The following is a 6111-nucleotide window of genomic DNA, read 5'->3' on the forward strand; positions in this document are numbered from 1 at the left end:
CTTTCGGGTTTCTCAGGTTTACCCCTGAACGGTTTTACGTACTCTTTAACTCTCTCTTCAAAGTTCTTTTCAACTTTCCCTCACGGTACTTGTTCGCTATCGGTCTCGTGGTAATATTTAGCCTTAGATGGAGTTTACCACCCACTTAGAGCTGCACTCTCAAGCAACCCGACTCTAAGGAAAGATTCACCTATCATCAATAATAATCACTACGGGCCTGGCACCCTCTATGGGTATATGGCCCCATTCAAGATGGACTTGGATGTATTATATAACAATAGGTTTATATTGAATCTTCCTAAACACTACATTCCCCAAGTGTCTGTTTATCAGCCACGGGGTTCAGTGCTGGGCTTATCCCTGTTCGCTCGCCGCTACTAAGGGAATCCTAGTTAGTTTCTTTTCCTCCGCTTAATAATATGCTTAAATTCAGCGGGTAATCTCACCTACTCTGAGGTCGTAAAAGTTTTTAGAAGTATTAAAACAAAAATTTTTTTTATATATTATGTTTTTGTTATATTTTATAAGTAAACAATTTTCTTAATTATTCATACTCAAATTTTTTTAATATTATTATATAATATTATTTTTATATTTATCTAAAGAGAAGAAAATAAAAAATAAATAATTATATATATTAATTTTTTTCGAGTATATTGAAAATTTTATTACAAATAAAATATTCCATAACAAAATATTAATATATAATATTTTTGTTTATTCTTCTTTATTTAATATTTTAAAAATATATTATTAATATCATTTATTATTAATATTATTATTAACATAAAGTTTTATAATATTATATATAAATGATAAAAAATAATATTGATATATTAATTTAAAAATGTCGACAAATAATAAAAAATATATAAATTTTAAATGCTATTAAAAACATTTTATATTTATTTTTTTCTTATATTTGGCGTAAAACATTCATATATAAATAATTTTACATTTCTTTTATAAAAATTTTATTTATCAATTTAATTAAATATGAAAAAATAAATTTTCTTTTTTAATTATTGATAAATTTCTTTTTCATAAAAAAAATTTTATGTAAAATAATCTTTTATTATATTAATATAATGTATACGACCCTCAGCCAGATGTGGTCCGGGAACAGTATCCAAGGACCGCAATGTGCGTTCGAAATGTCAATGTTCATGTGTCCTGCAGTTCACAAGTTGACGCGCAATTAGCTGCGTTCTTCATCGACCCACGAGCCAAGTGATCCACCGTCCAGGGTAATCTTTTTAAATTTTAAATGTAAGTATTATTATTAATAATAATCTTTATTTTTAATATAAAAAATAAAATTATTAATTTATATATCTTTATAAATTCTTTTAAAATAAAAAAATTTTTCTAGAATATAAATTATATATTTTATTTTAAATATATATATATAAATTAAAGATATTATGGTATTAATAAATATATACATAACATTTTTGATATTTTTGTTAGTGCTAGCTAGATATAATAATTAATATTTGGTATATTTTATAGAAATGTATTTATTTTTTTTTTATAAATTATTTTCTACATAAAAATATATATAATATTAATATGGTACAAAACAAATGGGTTTGTTTTTTAACATAATAACTTTTAATAAAAAAAAAGAAATATCAAGACAAAACATAAAGAAATTTAAATTTGAAATAAATTTTATTCTTTAAAAAAATTTTATCTTGTGTTTTCTTTATTTTTATTATATAACATAGAAAAATAAAAATATAGATTATATCAATTATAATCTTATTTTATTTTTCTTAATAGAGATTATATACATATAAACAAATAATTTCAATATATTCTATTTTTAATTTCACTTTTTTATAAGAGAAATTATTTATAGATTTTATTAATAATTATTGTTTAATAATAATAATAATATTGAATATAAAAATATTTTATATGTAACAAATATATTATTAATATTTATATAATATTCTCTATATTATATGTATAGATATATTATGTGTATAAAAAAAGTTTGGCGTATTACTTTAATATGATATCATAACCAAAATAAATCTCTTTTAACACATAATTACTATTATATATTTTGAGAAAATTACATATTAATATGTTATTTTGTTAAAAAAAATATTTCTTATCAATAATATTTTTATTTTTTGGAATATTTAAAAACAATACAAAAAATATAAATAAATATATTTTATATATATCGTTAATGATCCTTCCGCAGGTTCACCTACGGAAACCTTGTTACGACTTTTACTTCCTCTAAATGATCAAGTTTGGTCATCTTCCCAGCAACATCGGCAATATCAGAAATATTGCCGCGTACCAGTCCGAAGACCTCACTAAATCATTCAATCGGTAGTAGCGACGGGCGGTGTGTACAAAGGGCAGGGACGTAATCAACGCGAGCTTATGACTCGCGCTTACTGGGAATTCCTCGTTCATGGGGAACAATTGCAAGCCCCAATCCCTAGCACGAAGGAGGTTCAGCGGGTTACCCGGACCTTTCGGCCTGGGAGGACACGCTGATTCCTTCAGTGTAGCGCGCGTGCGGCCCAGAACATCTAAGGGCATCACAGACCTGTTATTGCTCAATCTCGTGCGGCTAGAATGCCGCCTGTCCCTCTAAGAAGAATTATTTGTACGCCGGCAGTAAAAACCACATCAAAAAACTGCGTACCCATACACCATAACATATGCAACATAAAGCACAATATATACAAAATATAATCTTGATCGTTAAATCTCAAAAATACATGCATATATAAATACAATACATAACACACATGAAAATGAATGAAATGGGAAACAAACAGCCGATGGGCCTTGAGATGCCGGTAAAGTACGTCTATTTAGCAGGCTAGAGTCTCGTTCGTTATCGGAATTAACCAGACAAATCGCTCCACCAACTAAGAACGGCCATGCACCACCACCCACCGAATCAAGAAAGAGCTCTCAATCTGTCAATCCTTCCGGTGTCCGGGCCTGGTGAGGTTTCCCGTGTTGAGTCAAATTAAGCCGCAGGCTCCACTCCTGGTGGTGCCCTTCCGTCAATTCCTTTAAGTTTCAGCTTTGCAACCATACTTCCCCCGGAACCCAAAAGCTTTGGTTTCCCGGAAGCTGCCCGCCGAGTCATCGGAGGAACTTCGGCGGATCGCTAGCTGGCATCGTTTATGGTTAGAACTAGGGCGGTATCTGATCGCCTTCGAACCTCTAACTTTCGTTCTTGATCAATCAAAACATTTTTGGCAAATGCTTTCGCTTCTGTCCGTCTTGCGACGATCCAAGAATTTCACCTCTAACGTCGCAATACGAATGCCCCCATCTGTCCGTATTAATCATTACCTCGGAGTTCCGAAAACCAACAAAATAGAACCGAGGTCCTATTCCATTATTCCATGCACACAATATTCAGGCAAAATTTGAGCCTGCCTTAAGCACTCTAATTTGTTCAAAGTAAACGTACCGGCCCACCTCGACACTCAATTAAGAGCACCGCGACGGGATTGCAATTGGGGGCTGCCACCGCTCTTAACGGTTAAACACTTACGACAAATTACATAATAAAAATATATATAATGCATTAAATAAATAATAACACTAAAATATACTTTATACATAATCTGTACCACCCACCGGTAGGACGTCCCACATAACATGCTAGTTAAACAATGCGAGCATTGAACCAACAGTGTAGGACACAGATTCGACTACGAGCTTTTTAACCGCAACAACTTTAATATACGCTATTGGAGCTGGAATTACCGCGGCTGCTGGCACCAGACTTGCCCTCCAATGGATCCTCGTTAAAGGATTTAAAGTGTACTCATTCCGATTACGGGGCCTCGGATGAGTCCCGTATCGTTATTTTTCGTCACTACCTCCCCGTGCCGGGAGTGGGTAATTTGCGCGCCTGCTGCCTTCCTTGGATGTGGTAGCCGTTTCTCAGGCTCCCTCTCCGGAATCGAACCCTGATTCCCCGTTACCCGTTACAACCATGGTAGGCGCAGAACCTACCATCGACAGTTGATAAGGCAGACATTTGAAAGATGCGTCGCCGGTACGAGACCGTGCGATCAGCTTAAAGTTATTCAGAGTCACCAAATTAAACGATGCAAATTAAAATTTACACCGATTGGTTTTGATCTAATAAAAGCATTCCTTCCATCTCTGGTCGGAACTCTGTTTGCATGTATTAGCTCTAGAATTACCACAGTTATCCAAGTAAATGTGGGTACGATCTAAGGAACCATAACTGATATAATGAGCCTTTCGCGGTTTCACCTTAATTTGGCTTGTACTGAGACATGCATGGCTTAATCTTTGAGACAAGCATATGACTACTGGCAGGATCAACCAGGGAACTATTTGTATTTATAATATTAAATATATAATAATATACATGATATTTTTGTTTTCTTATTATAAGAAAAAAAATTTTCATACAATAATTATTAATATATAATAATATTATTACAATTTCATTTTAAATATCAGATGGTCTCACCCATTACTGATATAAATTTTTTTTTTTTTTATATCTCTATTGTTTTAAAATTAATAGAAAAAACATATGAGATATATATATTATTATTAATTTTTTTTTTTTTCAAATATATATTTTATTATGTCATTTATATAATTTTTTTGCTTTTACAAAAAGAAATATATAACATGTTATTCATAATAAATATTATTGAATAAAAAAAAAAAATAATAATTATGATTTTTGTCAGACCATCACCAAATGGGTCTTAAAATATTTCAAACATTTTCTCATACTCGTCGCTAGATTGAAAGCGTCATTTATTTTTTAATTTTATTTAAAAAGTTAATTTTAAATAAAAAACGTTATAATAACACTTAATATTCTCGCTTGGTATGAGGTGAGTCAATGTAATATTATTTATAAAAATAATTTTTATATAAATATTGTGTGCTCATATGGGAGTGTAAAGTTTAAAACTTATAACCCATGAACTTGCTTTGACAAAAAAATTTATATGTTATTCTATTTATAATCAATAATTTAATAAAAAAAAAATTTTTTTTAAATATTGATATAAAAAGATATACATATAGAGGTTTTTTTACAAAATTCTCATTAATTTTTTTACAAAAATAATAATACAATATTTAATATCAAAATAATCCAAACTGATTACCATCCAGACTATTATCAATATATATAAGATTGTATTATTATTCATTTCAATACATATTTATTAAAACTGAGATAAAATTTCATATATTAATAAATATGCATGTGTAAAAAAAAAATTTTTTATATAATAATTGAAAATGTTTTTGCTATTATTTTGTATACATACATTAAATAATTGATAACAATTTAATACAATGTACACCTAAAAAATAATAACAGCATATACATATTCGAAACATTACTAGCAAAAAAACCAAAATACAATATTAAATATCAAAATAAACCAAACTGATTACCATCCAGAATATTTTGAGTATATATATATATATAATTTTGTATATTTTGCGTTCATGTTAATAAAATATATAAATGATACATATTTGAAAAGTGTTATTCTTCTTTCTGTTTTTTCGTAATATCATGGTGTCCATAGACATGCAAAAGCGTCATACCAAGCCATATACATACCTACACCACCTTTGTTGAATGATACACGAACAGTATGAAAATTAAACAACATATTCAATATCATTTTATATTATACTAAAATAAATGTTATTCTATTAAGAAAGTGTATATTTTTAAATTTGGCATTCATTACATAGTCAAAATACAATAATAATATAGATGATACATATACGATAATTGTTATTTTTCTTTCTGTTTTTTCGTGATATCATGGTGTCCATAGAATTGCAACGACGTCATACCAAGCCATATACAACTCTACACCACCTTTGTTGAATGATACACTTAGAGTATGAAAAATAAACAAATTATACTATATCATACTATATCATATATGTAAGACTGTTGAACATAATACCACAAAATACACTATTTCATATAGATATACATTCATTCTTGTCAACATAAAAGTACGTTATAAATGATACATATACAATAAGTTTTATTCCTCTTTCTGTTATTCCGTAATATCATAGTGTCCATAG

At 29.1% G+C, this 6111-nt stretch overlaps 3 non-coding genes across 3 annotated transcripts in view; all 3 read right to left on the minus strand.

Moving 5' to 3' along the window:
* The window catches only part of LOC123304633, a 4575-nt gene extending 4115 nt beyond the window's left edge, over positions 1–460 (minus strand). The window contains exon 1 of the ribosomal RNA XR_006536633.1: positions 1–460. This exon is cut by the window's left edge and continues 4115 nt beyond it. This is a non-coding gene — a ribosomal RNA (large subunit ribosomal RNA).
* A 635-nt stretch (positions 461–1095) lies between these two features.
* LOC123304630 lies at positions 1096–1250 on the minus strand. The gene has a single exon (XR_006536631.1). It is a non-coding gene; the product is annotated as a 5.8S ribosomal RNA (ribosomal RNA).
* A 951-nt stretch (positions 1251–2201) lies between these two features.
* On the minus strand, positions 2202–4357 carry LOC123304635. The gene has a single exon (XR_006536635.1). It is a non-coding gene; the product is annotated as a small subunit ribosomal RNA (ribosomal RNA).
* Between the last annotated feature and the right edge of the window lie 1754 nt (positions 4358–6111).

This window comes from Chrysoperla carnea (genome assembly GCF_905475395.1).
Source record: "Chrysoperla carnea chromosome X unlocalized genomic scaffold, inChrCarn1.1 SUPER_X_unloc_73, whole genome shotgun sequence".
Taxonomy (NCBI): Eukaryota; Metazoa; Arthropoda; class Insecta; order Neuroptera; family Chrysopidae; genus Chrysoperla; species Chrysoperla carnea.